This window comes from Myotis daubentonii, chromosome 9 (genome assembly GCF_963259705.1).
Source record: "Myotis daubentonii chromosome 9, mMyoDau2.1, whole genome shotgun sequence".
In the NCBI taxonomy this organism is placed as follows: Eukaryota; Metazoa; Chordata; class Mammalia; order Chiroptera; family Vespertilionidae; genus Myotis; species Myotis daubentonii.
The window spans coordinates 83,118,136-83,135,990 of NC_081848.1; the positions used below are offsets into that span (position 1 = coordinate 83,118,136).

Sequence of the window (17,855 nt, forward strand, 5' to 3'; positions counted from 1 at the left end):
ACAGCCACATGCTAATCGCGGAGAGCACGAGGTGTGGCTGGAGTCTGAGCCCCTCCACACACACTCGAGTGAGGGCACACGCGTACCGGAGGCCACACACACACACCTCTGGCGCACGCCTCCACCGCTGCCTTCTGTCCCGATGGGCCTGGCACCTCCCAGGGCGCTTCTGTCACTCAGCCACAGGCCCAGCTCCTGACCCTCCGTTCTGAAGCTGACCGCTCTGTGGGGTCGGGAGGGTGGGATGAGTGGGTGACTGTGGAGTGCATTTGCGTACACAGCCAGGGATGCCCACGGGGCACTGGAGAGAGCCCCTGGGCAGAACTACCCAGGCTGTCCCGTAAGTTACCAATTAAATGTGGTTTTTTAAGCTTGCAGAAGGGGCCATATAAGCTAGTATTGCTCGAGCCCCTGGGTCTCGGCATCCTCCACAGACCAAGGGGTATGGTGGGTGTGAGCCACCAATGCTCCGGGCCCTGGGAAGGTGGGAACATGCTTCTGTGGGGTGGTGAGGACGGGGATGGGGCCCTGCCTCCCAAGACCAGATCTCACTGGCGGGGACAGTCAGGGCTGGTGAGTAAGATGGAAGAGGAAACCGGCCACTGGCCACTCAAACGGGAGGAGCGTTTGGTGAGGCAGTGCCTCCGGGCAGGACCCTCCGTCCTGCAGGGGCTGTTCCAGGAGGGGCACCTGGCGGGGCGCCAGGGGCTGCAGAGGCCGTGGTGGCGGTCCCTGCTGGCTGCCTGCCCACTCTCATCGCCCCTCTCCTGCTCCTCCTGACACCATGGCCACCCACCCTGCCCTCAGCCCCCAGGGGGATGGGCCACGTTAGTCCCCGCAGTGCTGCGGTGTCGGAGGCCCCAGTCCGGTGGGAGCCGCGCCGGGGCCTGGGAAGGCGGGTGCTGCCTGGAGAGGAGCGGGCAGCGGGCTGCAGCCTGCCGGGGCGCCTGCGTGGGAAGCGTGTGGCTCAGGGGACACTGGGAAAGGGAATTATTTTGGAATGCATCGCGTGCTCACAAGCAGTAGTAAATATTTTTCATCAACCCAGACTCATTCCTGTGTCCGTCAGGGTCCCTGCAGGGGCTGGAATCCCGGCTGAAGACAGTTCAGCCCCGGGGGAGCGGGCAGGGCACAGCTGGCCACGGAAGGGGGTGCTGCCCTGGGCCTGAGGGGTCCGGGGAGCCCAGCCTGAGCCTGAGGCGGGTTCCCTCTTGTGGTTCCCTCTTTCTGGGACTGCTCCCAACGTCACCTGTGCATTAAAAAAGCATTTTCTTGGGGAAACAAAAACCTCCCTCTTGATTTTTGCAAAAAGCCAAAAGGCCTGGAAGACGCTCCAAGGTTCCCAGGACAGAACCCCAAAAACAGTACCAGCCTGGGAGTCGGTGGGGTTGGTTCTCAACCTTCTGGCCCTTTAAATGCAGTTCCTCATGTGGTGACCCAACCACAAAATTATTTTCGTTGCTACTTCATCACTGTCATGTTGCTACTGTTATGAATCGTCATGTAAATATCTGATATGCGGGATGGTCTTAGGCGACCCCTGTGAAAGGGTCATTCGACTGCCAAAGGGGTCGCGACCCACAGGTTGAGAACCGCTGGGTTAGAATGACCGTGGGCAAATCAAGACCCTTCTGGGCCTCAGTTTCCCCCTTTGTGACATGGATAAGGCATGGCCGTTCCAATAGCCTACGGTCCTTCCAGGAGCCAGGCTGGTTAAGGAGGTGCATGGGGCTGCCCCGGTCAAAAGCAAGACGTGATTAGAATGTAGCCCAGCCGACTTCCCTGTGGGGGGTAAGCGGGACCAGGTGTGCTGAGCAGCGGCTGCATTGCGGGCCCGGTGTGGGCTCCACTGGCCCAAGCAAGAGCTCAGCACCCTCCGGGGCTTTGCATGTGGCCAGTGCACACACATGTGTGCGTGTGCATGTGCATGTGTTCGCACGTGTGTGTGTGTGTGTGTGTGTGTGTGTGTGAGAGACGTCATCAGAGTCCCACCTTTGCTCTCTGGTGTCGCACGGTCGCTGTGACATGAATAGCATCTGGGAGATGCAGCTAAGCATGTCACAGATGTTCGTGTTCTTTATTTTTTTAATTTTTATTAATATCAGAGAGGAAGGGAGAAGGAGAGAGAGAGAGAAACCTCAATGATGAGAATCATGGATCGGCTGCCTCCTGCACGTCCCCTACTGGGGATCGAGCCCGCAACCCGGCATGTGCCCTTGACCGGAATCGAACCCGGGACCCTTCAGTCCACAGGCCGCCGTTCTAGCCACTGAGCCAAGTTGGCTAGGGCTTTGTTTTCTTGTTATGGGTCTTTATTTTGAATTCAAACCGACAGAGAGGTTGCAAGAATAGACAATGCTTATCCACACACCTTGTTTGTTTTACCCCCCCCCCTCTCTAGATGTTATAATTGTTATTTTTGCCGAATCATTTGAGAGCGAATTGCAGACACCATGACCCTTTAGAACACGTTAGCAGGTAGGACGCCTCTTGTAGAACCAGCTTACAATGACCAAATTCAGAAAACTTACCCGGGAGGGATTATTATTAACCTACAGGTCCACGTAAACTTCACTGACGGGCCCATCATTTCCTGAGGGCAATGCCTTCCCTCCTTAGGCTTCAGCCCACGTCCACGATCCCACATGACAGGTGTCGTGGCCCCTGTGGTTCCTCAGCATTTGGCTGTCCTTTGGGACGCCGATGGGGCCCGTGGGTTTGACGAGGGCTCTCAGGCTGGGCGTGTCCGATGTTTCCTCGTGGTCAGATTCAGGTGCTGCATTTTGGGGGCAGGAACACCACGGGATGGGCCCTCCTCTGGACCCTGGGCTAAGGAGACGGGCCAGTGTCTCCATGGTACCAGCGCCCTGCTTTCCCTTTGGAATTAACAAGCAAACCCACATTTTCAAGAAAGAAGTCCAAGTTTGGGCAAGTTTCTTTCGCAAGCACACTTTAACGGGGCGGGGGCATGCGGGCCTGCCCGGCCTGGCGCGCTCCGTGGCGGGAGGGGGAGTTTGGGAAGTGGCGTCCTGCGTCCTGGCTCTGGGCGTCGCTGCACAGAGCAGCCCTCTGTCTCTCCTCACGAGGACAAAGAATTCGGGGCATGAATGCTTGCCACAGGCCAGGCGCGCCACGTGCTGTTTACCAGCCCGCGGGTCCCTCCCCAGGCACAGGGCTCCCAGAGGCTGCCGCTCCCAGCACAGGCTGCCAGGGCGCAGCGCATGGGGAGTGGGGAGCGCTCTCAGCCCGAGGCCTGGCCTGGATGGGAAGCCTTCCCAGCCGTGAGGCTGAGGGGTGGGAAGGGTTAAGAATGAAAAGACCTGCCCTAGCCGGTTTGGCTCCGTGGACAGAGCGGCCCATGGACTGAAGGGTCCCGGGTTCCATCCCGGTCCAGGGCACGGAGCTTGGTTGGTTGCAGGTTCCCTGGGCCCGGGTCAGGGTGAGTGCAGGAGGCAACCAATCGATGTGTTTCTCTCACATCCATGTTTCTCTCCGTCTCTCCCTCTCCCTTCCACTCTCTCTAAAAATCAATGGAAAAATATCCTCGGGTGAGGATTAACAAACAAAACCAAGAATGAAAAGACCTTCTGTTTGGACGGGGCATTCTCGCCCACACAGGGCTGTATGTTTTGCAGATCTCACAGGGGTTCTCAGCTCTGCCCCGGCCAGAAGGGCCAGGAAGGTGAGGACGGGAGAAGTGAAGCCAGTGCTGGGCCTTCACCAACAGCTGGGAAGAGATGACTCCGCCGGGGTCAACCCGAGCCTTCTGGTTTAAAAAAATAAGTTACTTTCTTTGTGTTTCCTTTCCCATGATGCCATTGCTGTTTTCCCCGAGGAAGCTGGGAATGTTTTTCTGAGGAGGTTTTAGGAAATGGAAGATGTCTTTTGAAATTTGCAGGCCTTGACCTTTCAACAAGATCCCAGAAATAGCCAGGAGTTTTCAAAGCCTCGTTCCTCAGCCAGCCTACCCAGCAGTAGGGGAACGGTACGAGGCGTACTGACAGCTCTCAGTTCCGCCGCCTCCTCGCTGCGGGGTCCTGGGCAAGTTACCGGACCGCTCTGTGCCTCAGTTTCCTTATCTAGAAAGCAGGGGTGATTTGTACCTGTCTCAGAGCTGTGTGGCCAGGGCGACGTAAGCGAACACACACAATGTGCTCAGCGCATAGGAAGGACTGTCAGTGTTCGCTGTTACCCGCGGGCGCTTACTTCGCGTGAGGACTGTATGTGCTTCGTGTGTGTGACTTTCTACAGGACCCCGTGAGGAGCGTCTTGTTTTTCTCACAAAGAAACAGAGGCTCAGAGAAGTCAGGCAAGATGCTCAGGGCCACACGGCTAGTAAGCGGCAGGTGCAGGATTCGCACTGGGTCTGGCCGGGATGGAGACGCCGCTCTCTGCCCTCTGCCTCGCTGGCAGCTTCCGGGGAGACCGCTAATCGCAGTGGGTGCTGTGTCCAGGTGTGGAGGGGAGCCCGGGGAGGGCGCTGCAGGCGGAGAGGGTGCAAGTGAGGGGGGTGGGGAGGCTGGGGTGGGGGGAGCAAGCACAGACCACCGAGAATGTAACTCAGACTCCGGGCAGCCTGGCTGGTTCCGGTCCAGTCCAGAAAGTTAAAGGAGAGGCTCTTACCAGTTTGCCCAAGGGGGCGGGGAGGCTCGAGGTCCCGAGCACCGTGAACCCTTGGCCCCGGGTCAGCCTTCTCAGCGGCGGCCTGTCCCTCTGGCCAGTGTCACCCTGGGTCTCTTCCCTCCAGAGTGAGGGCCTCCAGAACTAGGATAAATAAGGGAGAAAGGCGATGAGAGCATTTGCATTATAATGAGCCCCACCCGGTCCCTGGCCCATCCCGGCAGCTGGAAGCCCCCTGGCCAGCTGGGGCCCCCTTTCTGGGGGACAGTGAGCTTGGGGAATGTGATGGGGACTCCAGGGAGGAATTTCGGGCAGAACTCAGTTGTTCCCAACTGTGGACGGAGTCTCTCTCTCTTTTAAATCTTTATTGTTGAAAGTATTACATGTTGTGCCGCCCCAGCACGGCCATGGGTGACGCTGCGGGCACTGGTGAAGGATTACAGAAGACAGACGAGAGAATACAGCTGGGGCTGGCTGGGACACGGCCCTGCGGCGGTTCTCAACCTGTGGGTCGCGACCCCTCTGGCGGTCGAACGACCCTTTCCCAGGGGTCGCCTAAGGCCATCCTGCATATCAGATATTTACATGACGATTCATCACAGTAGCAACATGACAGTGATGGAGTAGCCACGGAAATAATTTTATGGTGGGGTCACAACATGAGGAACTGTATTTAAAGGCCCAGAAGGTTGAGGACCACTGGATTAGAGAGCCAGCGCCCCGGCCTGCGAGCCGAGTCTGTATTTTATAGCAGATTCCACGAGGCAGAGTAAGGGCGGGTCAAGATGTTTACAACGTTCTCTCTCTCGGGGTTCGAATCGACTCCATTACACGCACCTGAACTCTATCAAGCCCGCATCACGCGGCCTCCTGGGACCACAGGTTCAGACCATGAGGTCAAGCTCACAACCACAGCCTTTGGCTGTAACTGTGCTGGGACTTGCACCTGGTTTTGCCACGAGAGGGTCGTGCCCTCTCATTAGGCCCAGGCTTGAACCTGCCCAAACGCTGGAGCCGCTCTCAACATGTGTGCCCCCTTTTCTCCCTGGGGTGTCCCTGCCAGCCCTGCTTGGCTCCAGGCTGAGGCCAATTCCGGCTTTTTAGAACCTGCTAGAATCAGCCAGGTGAGCAGGAGGGGACTCTCCTACCCGGCCCCCCCACCGGCCCCCGGCCCCGGAGAAGGAACCGGCCTCCACCGGCTCGGATCTCTGGCTCTTCATTCCGGGACGCGAGGGGAGAAGGAATCAATGGAGCAAACAGAAGAGCGAGCCCAGGATGAGGCCGAGGCGGGTGCGGCGAGGCTGGGGGGCCGGAGGGGAGGAGGCGGGGGGGGGGGGGCGGGGGGATGAGGAGAGGGGGAGTTTGGAGGGAGCGGCTGCAGACGTGCAAGGGCCAAGGGCGTGGAGAGGGAAGGAGGGAGGAGAGGGAAGGAGGGAGGAGAGGGCCCACAGCGAGCAGGGACAGCGCCCAGTGGCCTTGGGGGACTTGACCGCCGCTCCCCATCTCTGAGAGTCCCCTGGGCTCCAAATGAACTTACATCCTAAGGGAAGCAGTGTGCGTGCAACGTCAAGTTCCCTGTCCAGCCAGAAACCAGAGGACACACTGATGCGCGCCCCGCCCATCCTGGGGCCGCCCAGAGACCCCCGGTCCGGGAGGAGCAGGAGGGAGCGGGGAGGGAGGGAAGGGAGGGGGTGGAGGAGCAGAGTCCCCCCAGTAGCTGACGCCACGCCCCGTTTGTCCGAACTGCCAATCGCCAGGGCACACTTTGGTCCCGTGACCCGTTGCCAGGCAGATTTTTTAGCCGCCTCTGGGCTGCCGTGGCCGGGGTGAGGCGGGGCGGGGCGGGAAGTGGGGCCCAGAGGCAGTGGTTCTCAACCTTCCTAACGCCGCGACCCTTTAATACAGTTCCTCACGTTGTGGTGACCCCCAATTTCATTGTTACAAATTGAACATCATTAAAGCATAGTGATGAATCACAAAAACAACATGTAATTTATATGTTTTTTCTGAGGGTCTTAGGCGACCCCTGTGAAAGGGTCGTTTGACCCCCCAGAGGGGTCGCGACCCACAGGTTGAGAACCGCTGGCCTAGAGGCTGGGGAACGGGGGAAGGGGGACTCGGGAGGCCGTGGTGAAGTTGCTCGGGGCCAAGTTCCCATTTCCTAGGCGAGGCGGGTGGAAGGGAGCCCCCTAACCCTGGGGGTCCCCGAGCCCCTAGCAGTGCTGGGACACCTGCTTGTCTCTTAACCCAGATCCTCTCCATCTCAGCTCTGTACTGAGCGCAGACAGCTTGGCACTGCTGTGCTGGGGGGCCAGCGCCGCAGGTGTTAACACTGGGGTGACTTACATTTAAAGAAGGGCCCCTGGCCTCCTTGCGGTTATGTGGGCGGCCCCTGTGCGTATTTTGGGACAGGAGAGCCTTTTAGCAAAGTGTCGCAAGCGGCATGGGTGGTTGCACCCCTTGCACCCCGGCCCCTCCCTGCCCCCGGACCTGGACCCGATGCCCAGCTGCTGCTCCCTGGGCTGGGGCAGGGGCAGGCCCGGGACCCCTGCCTGTCTTAGGTCCCCACTCAGGCCCCGGTGAGGGGGGGTGCTTTAGGTCTGAGGTCATGTCTGGCTTTTCCAGCCAGTGTCCAGCGGCCTGGGTTTTGCGTTTTACCCGGGCCTTCCCTCTCCTCCAGGGCGCCCGCCACCACCTCCCGTGGCGCGGGGCGGCTGGAATGTGAGCTGGCAGGACAGTGATGGGCATTTTCTCCTTGGAAGAGTGTGAGTTCGGTTCACAACTTACATTTCAAGTGGGCCCTTCAGGCAGATTAGGGAGGTCAAGTGAGAGAGTGGAGGCAGCCAGCGTGGATTGTCCAAATCCCGAGAAAATAAATTCTAGGAATGTGCTTGTGGGTGGGGGGCACGTCAGGTGTGCGCACGCTCGGCCAGGCACATCAGGGGTCACAGCTGGTCCGGGAGGCCTTGCTCTCCTCTCTCCATTTGAACACCTCCTTTTCCCACATATTACTTGTCTCTTGAATCCTATCGAAGAGACAAATGAATGCTTTAAGCCAAGGGCTTTCTTAAAAAAAATTATTATTTTTTTAACTGAGCTGCTGTCCTCACAGGGAGAATCACCACTCCCTCCGCTAGTAAGTACTGTTTTTGTTAACTGCCCTTTGTTTGAAGTAATTACTGTTCCTAAAAATGGGAAATTACACGGTACTGTTTATCAGAAGGAAATGAACACCTTGGATAGATAGGGTGCTGGCCGAGGGAGGGTGAGCCAGCCCTGGCCGGCTCGCCGAGGGGAGGCCTGCGTGCGTCCTGCCAGCGCCGGTTGTCAGGGTTCTACAGTTTCTAAAGGGGAAGCGTTCGGATCCCGTGTCTCCGCCCGAGTTTGCTGGCCGTGTTCTTGTTACGTCATCACGGAGGAGCGCTGGGAGGGCTGTTCTGGCGGCAGAAATAAGCACAGGAAAAAACACGGAGCGGGCGTGCCCCCTGCTCACTCGACTCCACACGGACTGCGAGCTCCGTTGTTCTGTGTTCGTGGGCATTGGGGCAGCTCAGTTGGTTAGAGCGTCGTCCCCACACACCAAGGGAGCAGGTTCGATCCCCGGTCGGGGCACATGCGAGACTCAGCTAATGATGCATCAGATGTGAAACAGCATCTCTCTCTCTCTCTCTCTCTCTCTCTCTCTCTCTCTCTCTCTCTCGACATTAAAAAAAAGGGAAAAGGGGGACAAGCTGGACAGGAATGCTTATGGAGACAGCTGCACCGCGGGGAGGGTTGCCCAGAGAAGGAAAGGAATTGGCAGGACTCTGAGCAGGCCCGGGGCGGGGAGGGGGGTGCTCACCCGTCCCCCGAGGACCCTCCAGCTGAGGACTCAGGCCAGGGCAGCCCCACACGCAGGCCGGCCTGGCCCCTCCGCTCTTGCCCACTCCGCCCTCTCCAGCCCCTGGCTTTCTAAGCGGGCTTCCCCCTCCTCCTCTGGGTCTCAGCTTAGGGAGCGTTTCCTTCTTCCCTGACCTCCCACCCCCAGGCCCCCCACTGTCCGTCTGTCCATCCGTCCGTCCGTCCGTGTGCTCATGTTGCTCTGCGTTTCCCTGCTCTCAGCACCTGCTCATATTAGATTGTCAGCGACCGGTTGCTTGTCTGTCTGCCTCTGCCATCAGACAGTCAGCAGCTCTGGGAGGGAGGGGGGTGTGGCCGGCTTGTTCCCCAGCATGCCTCCAGCACAGTGCCAGGCACACGGCACACAGCAAACGGCAGGAACCAGGAAGCCCTCCTAGCACCGTCTTGTCACTCATACCCTTCCCCTTAGCGCCATGTCCTCCCATCTTCCTCTTGTCCATTACTGTGTATTTCCCTGGTTTCCCAAGGCATTAATCTAGATTTGTCTAAAAATAAATAAAAACAAACAAAACCGCCTTAGCCGGTGTGGGTCAGTGGTTAGAGCGTTGGCCCTCTGACAGAAAGGGTTGTGGGTTGGATTTCGGTGAAGGGTACGTTGACCTCCGGTTGCAGGTTCCATCCTGGGTCCCTGTGGCAAAGCAACCAATAAATGTGTCTCTCTCATATCGATGTTTCTCTCATCTCCCCCTCCCTTCCACTCTCTCTAAAAATCAATGGGAAAAAATCCTTGGGTGCCCTGACCGGTTTGGCTCAGTGGATAGAGCGTCGGCCTGCAGACTGAAAGGTCCCGGGTTCGATTCTGGTCAAGGGCATGTACCTTGGTTGCGGGTACATTTCCAGTAGGAGGTGTGCAGGAGGCAGCTGATCGATGTTTCTCTCTCACCGATGTTTCTAACTCTCTATCCCTCTCCCTTCCTCTCTGTAAAAAATCAATAAAATATATTTACAAAAAAAAATCCTTAGGTGAGGATTAAACACAACAACAACAAAATCCCACAAACAACCCCCCCAAACACACACACACACACACACACACACACACACACACCCCAGAGCTGGCTCCCTAATAGGCTATTGTCAAGGTTTGCGAACCAGCTGCTCCCGGAGGGTGGGGTCCCGAATGGCAGCTGAAATGTGACGGCCCAGAATGGAAGCCGAGGAGCGGGAGGGGAAGGAAGTGGGGGTGGAGGAGGAGGGGGTTCCCCAAACCTGGCCCGTTTGATCTCAAAGCCGCGACTCACGTTGGAAGTGTCACTTGTTGCTTGACCCTGGGGAACGTGACTTTTCATGATTCTGCTCCCGACGGATCACTTTAACTTTTACTAATTAAAAAATTCATCTTTCTGCCCTAGCCGGTGTGGCTCAGTGGATAGAGCGTCGGCCTGCGGCCTGAAGGGTCCCGGGTTCAATTCCCGGTCAGGGCACATGCCCGGGTGGTGGCTCGGTCCCCAGTAGGGGACGTGAAGGAGGCAGCTGATCCATGATTCTCTCTCATCACTGATGTTTCTCCCTCTCCCTCTCCCTTCCTCTCGGAAATCAATAAAAGTGCACGTTTCTGATGAGATTCTGCGTGCCGGGCCCCGGCTTTGTTTTATTAAGACTAAAACAACAAGTGCCTTCACTTGTTGTCGCTATCTTCCCCCCTCCCCTCCCTTCCTTCCTAGTGACATTTTTACCATTTTTATGTTTTCCGCCCGAAGCGCGCTGGGGCTGGCCTGCGGGGACTGATGCGGGGAAGTGGCTCCACCACCAGGGCCGACCGCCGCAGAACGAGAGAAGCCCGCTGTGCTTTGCTGGGAGGCACTGGCTGTGAGGTGCTGCCGTGTGAGCGGGCAGCGTTTGCGCCCTCCGGCCCGGCCAGGCCGCCACAGCCCGCCTCTCAGAGCGTTTCCAAGCCTCCTGGGGGTCAGCGAGGCGGGTTCGGTGAATGTGGGTGTCTCGGGTGCGGCAAAGTCCTTCCGGAAAGTAGATGTTGAGGCATTGAGATCGGACATCTCCTAGAGCAGGGATGGCGAGCCTTCTGAGCTCGGCGTGTCAGCGTTCTGAAAAACCCTGACTTAACTCTGGTGCCGGTCACAGAGAGAAATTTTTTGATATTTGCAGCCAGAGTAAAACAAAGACATATATATATATATATTTTAAATATATTTTATTGATTTTTTTATAGAGAGGAAGGGAGAGGGATAGAGAGTTAGAAACATTGATCAGCTGCCTCCTGCACACCCCCCACTGGGGATGTGCGCACAACCAAGGCACATGCCCTTGACCGGAATCGAACCTGGGACCTTACAGTCCCGAGGCCGACGCTCTATCCACTGAGCCAAACCGGTGAGGGCAAGACTTATATTTTTGATATTTATTTTATATATTTAAATGCCATTTAACAAAGAAAAATCAACCCCCAAAAATGAGTTCGCTTGTCACCTCTGACACGCGTGTCATAGGTTCGCCATCAGCGTCCTAGGGGGCCCGGCCGGTGTGGCTCAATAGTTGAGCTACGATCCAGGAACCAAGAGGTTGCCAGTTCGATTCCCCGGTCAGGGCACATGCCAGGGTTGCCGGGGGGGCGGGGGGGGGGCCATGCAGGAGGCAGCCGATCGATGATGCTCCCCTCTGTCATCGATGTTTCTATCTCTCCCTCTCCCTTCCTCTCTCTAAAAATCAATAAAAACACATATTTTAAGAAAAGAGCCCTCGTGGGGAAGTGGGCAGGGGACTGTGTGCTTGTGATGCGGGCATTTGTGAAGTTCACAGTGGTTTTCAAGAGGGAAGTGTCATTCCCAGCCCCTCGCAGAGTCGTTCAGGCGGCAGCTGGCGCAGGAGGCTGTGCTGGCGCCTGGTCCGCAGAACGATCGCCTGGGCCAGTGGCAGTGGCAGTGGCGGGTCAGGAGCCTCCCAGGGCGTCTCCTCATTGTGGAAAGGAAGGCAGTGCAGGTGGGTCTTCAGAGGGACCTGCAGGCCAGTCAGCCGGCGGGGCGCTTCCAAGCCCACGTGGACGCCCTGAGCCCTGGGAGCCCGCACCACGCCCCGCGTGCTCTCCGCCGGCTTTCTGAGCGACGGCACGTAGGAAGGTCTAGGTAGGTCGGGGAGGAACAGGTTCCAACCTGACCCTGACGGTGAGCAAAGCCGGGCGTCCTGAGCAAACAGGAGTCTCTGGGCCAATCAGGCGGCCCCGGCCGTCCAGCACCCGTGTGAACCGACAAGGGAGGGAAGCAGGCTGGCCCGGCTCAGGTGGGGCCGCCCGGTGCCCGTGACCTGTGGTTTGAAGGCCCCGGGAGAGGCCGCCCAGCCTGAAACCGCTCCGCTGCTGGCTTGTCAAGGGTGCCTGCAGGCTCACGGCGAGTGAGTCATGCCTTTGTGTGCCACAGGCCCACTCCTTGCTGTCCTTCTGTAAATGCACTTGGGTCTGGGATTCCCTTAACCTTCTCCCTTTCAAGTGTCCGTTTCATCTTCTGCTTAAACCTCAGACTCAGAGCCACTCTGCGTTTCTCCAGTTTTACGGAGATTTCATGGCCGTAGAAGCTTGTGTCACGCTTAGGTGCACGGCACAAGGAATGGCCGCATGTCTGCGTGCGAAATGCTACTCACCGGAAGCTGTCTAGTCTCACCTCCCCTTTTCCAGGCTGGGCCCTCAGGAGTCACCTCCCCTGCCCTGTCCCCAGTCTGTTCAGCGTAGACAGGCAGTGGAGCTGGAAGCCAGGTGGCCCGGTGCGGGGGACAGGGGATGCGGGGGAGGGGCAGTGAGGGCCGGGGACCCCAGGCTCTCCGCTGGCCTTGCCCTGGTGCAGGTGGCTGGTGAGGGTTCTGTCCTCCCCTCTTTGGCCCGAGGTGGGGCACGGCCAGCTTCTACTCGGCTCCTCGCCTCTCCATTCCCGTGCCACTCGCTCGCTGTCCTTGCACCGTCCTCCATCCCGCGGCCCCTTTGGGAAGGGGGCTGTGCCAATAGCCCGGGGGAGGGAGCCGGGATCCCCTAAGCCAGGCCTGCTTGGCCGCACCCTCCCGCTTCCGCACTTGGCTCTCACTCCCTCCGCGGGGCCTGGGAGTGGCTCCGGAGCTGTCCAACTGCAGGCACCCCAACTTGTGCAGCTGGTTGGAGCAGACGGAGAGTTTAGTGAGGGGCCAGCCAGGGGCCGTGCGCTTGCACTAAACCCTTAATCCACTCCCACCTTTTCCTCTCTCCCTGGTCAAGGTTGTCTGCAATTTCATTGTTGGTGAGAAGAGAGGCCCAGAGCCCATCTCGGTCACGCCCCTGCCACTGGGCATATGTACCAACCCCTGACACTCCCAGAGGGCCCTCCCGCAAAGGGGATGATGACATAAACGCCCCTGGGTTAAAACTCCATGAAGGCAGATGATATATATACTAGAGGCCCGGTGCACGAAAATTTGTGCACTGGAGGGGGTGGTCCCTCAGCCCGGCCTGCCCCCTCTCGCAGTCCAGGACCCCTCAGGGGATGTCTGACTGATGGCTTAGGCCCACTTGGAGCAGGCCTAAGCTGTTAGTCGAACATCCTTAGCACTGCTGCGGAGAGCCGGCTTCTGGCTGAGCGACGCCCCCTGTGGAAGCACGCTGACCACCAGGGGGCAGCTCCTGCATTGAGCATCTGCCCCCCTGGTGGTCAGTGTGCGTCATAGCGACTGGTCATTCCGCCCTTTGGTCGATTTGCATATTAGGGTATTATTATATAGGATTTGTTTTTTGGTTAATCCTCACCTGAGTTTGTTCTTCCATTGCTTTTCAGAGAGAGTGAAAGGGAGGGAGGGAAGGAAGGGGGAGAGAGAAACGTTGATGTGAGAGAGACACATTTGCCCTTGACTGGGACTTGAACTCGTGACCTTTTGGTGCACAGGCTGATGCTCCAACCACTGAGCAACACCGCTCAGGGCTGAAGGCAGATATTTTTAATATTTCTCTAAAGTCTAGAACAGGGGTCCTCAAACTTTTTAAACAGGGGGCCAGTTCACTGTCCCTCAGACGGTTAGAGGGCCGGACTATAGTTTAAAAAAAAACTATGAACAAATTCCTATGCACACTGCACATATCTTATTTTGAAGTAAAAAAACAAAACAGGAACAAATACAATATTTGTATTTGCATGTGGCCCGCGGGCCGTGGTTTGAGGACCCCTGGTCTAGAACAATGGCTGGCCCATGGTAGGTGCTCAATAAGTAGTTGCTGAGCACGCCTCCTCCTGCTGAAATAACCACAGTGGGTAAGATACTCCCAGCACTCGACTGGGCAGGTGGACATCGTTAGGACTGACATTCCCAAGGACTGACTTTTTCATGACACCACATAGCCGTTCATTTTTGTAAAGAACTGAAACAACAGGAGAATTCTCCTTGTCTCACACTCAGTTGGCCACTCCTCCTTCGCGTAACGCCTGCCATCCGTCATCTGGGCCTGCACCCTGGGGACTGTGCTCTGTGCCTTTGGACATAGCTATGTATGAACACAGACATCTACAGTTTGCTGGGTTACAGGGAACCTTACATAAGATTGCACGGTATTGGTTTTCAATTTACTCCCCCCCCCACCCCCCCCATGAGAAAGAGCCTGGGTCTTGGAGGGCCCCGGGGAATGAGCACAGGGTTGTAAGACAGCGCGGCTTGTTCTGATGGGTTCAGGTTCATTTCGCGTCGGGATCAGGTACCATATTTGCACCAGAAAACCCTTTGCTTGACGATGTGGTTGTTCCGTGTTCTGAAGTGCACTGAAGCCGAATTCAGTGCCCAGCTGCTGCCGGACCTGGTGCCGGGTCCAGTACGAACACTGTCGTTTCTGAAGCCCCCACGCTGCCCCGCAGGACACGGCGAGGAACGGCACCCGCGGCCGCGGGCCATCCTTCCTTCGGATAACTTCTTGTTTGGGGCATTCTGGTGACTCTGGCGTGGACTTTTGTCTTCGTATTTCCTAACAGATGCGGCAAAACATGAGTGGGGGGTTGGCCAGTTTTGAGCGTGGGTTCGTGAGCCTGGCAGCCTGGGTGCCAGTTCCTCGCTGCCACTTCCTGGCTGTTCCTCTTGGGCGAGTGACTCGAACCCTGAACCCTCCGAGCTAAGCTTAGCGTTTTCTGGCCGGAAGCGGAGCAGTAGCAGCAGCTCCCTTCCGCGCTGCTCTCAACCTGTGGGTCGCGACCCCTCTGGCGGTCGAACGACCCTTTCACAGGGGCCGCCCAAGACCATCCTGCATATCAGATGTTTACATGACGATTCATCACAGCAGCAACATGACAGTGATGGAGCAGCCACGGAAATAATTCTATGGTTGGGCCACCCCATGAGGAGCCGTATGTAAGGGCCGGAAGGCTGAGAACCGCTGCCCTAAGGAGTTAACGTTCACGTGGAGCTGCTGGGCGCAGGCGGAGTGCTGATGCGCGCGCCGCTGTTATTCAGTCCGTTCTGAGCGAAAGAAACATTCCTTTCTTCTGCGGTTACTCAGAATTATTTTGAGTTTCATTTTGTAATTGAACAACGAGCCCATGGGAAGAGAAGGGCGAGTGTTCGAGCGCTTAGTTATGCAGCCAAGTCCTTCCCGGAAAAGGCGAGAGTGCTTCTGTGAAGTCACTCACAACGCGGCCCGCCTGCTGGGGCGTTTGGTCAGCTGTGGGCTTGGAGGGGTCGGTGGGATGGGACGAATCTGTGTGGGCTTTCAACCAGCCTTGGACGTTTTCACGCCGCTGGCTGCTAAAGGCCTGCAAGTGTCCTTCAGGGGAAGTGTATCTCCCCCCCACCCCGCATCCCCCCATCCCCTCCCCTCCTCGCTGGGATGGGTCCACAGCCTCTTCCTGGTCTCCCATCACTCCAGGGCCCGCCCACTGCTCCTTTATTCTGCCCAGGGAGTGTCTGGGCACTTGGTGCTGCGCCTTCCCTCCTGGAAGCCCTCTCCCCCACTGGCTTACTGAGATCTTGTCTTTTTAAAAATATTTTTATTGATTTCAGAGAGGAAGGGAGAGGGAGAGAGAGAGAAACATCAATGATGAGAGAATCATGGATCGACTGCCTCCTGCACATCCCCTACTGGGGATCAAGCCACAACCCGGGCATGTGCTCTGACTGGGAATCGAACCGTCACCTCCTGGTTCATAGGTTGACATCAACCCATGAGCCACAATGGCCAGGCTGTTTGTCTTAATGTCTGTGTGGTTAGGATGGCTTTGCCCTCTTTCCTGGCTCCTCTCTTCCCACAGGCTCTCAAATGGCAGAGTTCCCCTCCCTCCCTTCCTTCCTTCCTTCCTTCCTTCCTTCCTTCCTTCCTTCCTTCCTTCCTTCCTTCCTTCCTTCCCTCCCTCCCTCCCTCCCTCCCTGGTCATCTGCCCAAGCCACAGCATTTCCGGAGCACTGGGATGCTGTGCCAGGCTCTCCGAACAGGGTGCCAGGGTGACTAGCCCATGGCCCAGCCCTTAGGGAGGACTCATGAAGGGCTTGCTTGTTCCTTATGGCTGAGGAAACACTGAGGCGGCCCCAGCACCCCTCTGCAAGCTTGGGCCCGGGAAGGTAGACGGTGTGTCAGAAGGGAGCGCGGATAAGACAATTCACAGGTTCAAGTTGAAGATCCAGACTTCTCTGTTCATCAGCCTCCAAGTTCCTGTCTTCCGGGAACCGCCACTTCTTGCGATGCTATGCACCTCGAGCAAACATGGGAAAGTAAGCCGTGGAGGCCATCGAGAGCACCACGTGCTCCACGAACCGTGTCCATGGCGCTGTCGGACAATCCTGGTTTGGCCAGGAGTCCCGTGCTGGGCGGGGGGGGGGGGGGCTTTCCTTCCTGATGGGATGCCTACTCCGAGATGGTGCGGGTGGGGACCCCCAATGAGGCTTCAGGAAGGCCCAGGGGAGCTCACGCTATTGACCACGCCTGCCCCTGGGGAGAGCGGCTGCAGTGTCTGGGCAGGTTCAAGCCTCGGGCTGATGAGAGGGCACGGTCCTCTCACGGCAAAGCCACGTGCAGGTCCCAGCTGGAGGGCAGGGCCCTCCCAGCACAGTGACAGCCAACAGCTGCAGTTGTGAGCTTGAACCTGTGGTCCAAACACGCGGCCCGACGTGGCTGAGTGATGTGGGCTTGATAGCGTTCAGGTGCATGTAGTTGAGTAGGATGGAAACCCACGAGAATGTTGTGACCATCTTGGCCACGCCCTGACTTTGCCTCGTGGCATCTGCTGTAAAATAAAGACACGGCTCATACTCCGTGGCGTTGTCTCTCCACCAGAGAGGGCGGCGTCCCACCCAGACCCAGACCCAGCTTTCTTCTCTTGTCTGTCTTTTCTCCATCCTTCACCGCCCCCTCTCAGGGTCACTGAACCTGGCTGAGCTGGCGCGGCACATAAGGCGCCCAGCGTGGGGCTGAGTATGCCGGCTCGCCACAGCCCCTGGCACCCAGCTCAGGGCCGGGCAGAGGGGAGCTCAGTGCACAGCAATGCCCAGCCCCCCCCCCCCCCCCCGCACATTCTCCCTGGGAGGCGCTGCTCCTCGGGGTGGAATTGAGCCTCATCTTCCTTCTGCCTCGGCCAACTGCCACCGCCCCCCCTCCGCCCCACCCCGGCCCGGGACGCATCTGCTGACCCGAGGAAGCTGGGATGGTGGTGTCTCCTCTGAGCGTCCGGTGGTCGGTTTGCTCTCGCGGGGTGTCTTCCAGCTACGCCGCCCACTTCTCCGGACTCTTATCTACCAGCAGAGCGGCCGGCCGGGGTGGAGTGGGCCGGGCCGGGCCAGTGCGGGGTGCAGGTGGGGCCTCTGGGTTATCATAGACCCACACGGGGCATTTGAGAATGTTAGCCGGCGGGGTGACTTGTTGAGTTACCACTAATGATCCACGTCCTTGTTGATAGAACCCGCCCCGGCCGTCAGCACTGGACCGCGAAGACCAGAACCGACCCGACGGGGCCTCCCCCGGCCACGCCCGGGCAGCGTCTGTCTCCGCTCCCAAAGCAGGTGAGAGGAGGCGGCGGGGATGCAGGGATGATGGCCTCATGGGGACAGCGGTCCCCTCCACCAGAGATAAGGAGCCGCGGCATGTGACCCTGCCTTCCCGGGCCGTGGAAGTCACGCTGCGGAGAGCTGGCTGGGGACCAGGGCCCGCCCCCTCTCCAGGGCCTCGCATTCAAGTCCTTTCTCTCCCCGCTTTTCGGAGCCGGTACAAAACGCTCTCACTCTGGGGACCTTTTGACTCCATCAGAAGGAGCCTCAAGGGGTCCTTTGTACGGGCGGCCTGGAACATTTCCTGCTCACGGGGCGCCTCTGTTCTCGGGGCTCAGGGCGGGGCGGGGCGGGACCGGAGGCCGAGCAAGCGTGAAAGCCTCGGCCTCCACTTCTGGCTGGAAACCCACCAGCATTTA

At 58.1% G+C, this 17,855-nt stretch overlaps 1 protein-coding gene across 1 annotated transcript in view; it reads left to right on the forward strand.

Moving 5' to 3' along the window:
* The window catches only part of MTA2 (metastasis associated 1 family member 2), a 109,709-nt gene that overhangs the window by 69,209 nt on the left and 22,645 nt on the right, over positions 1 to 17,855 (forward strand). The window lies entirely within an intron of this gene.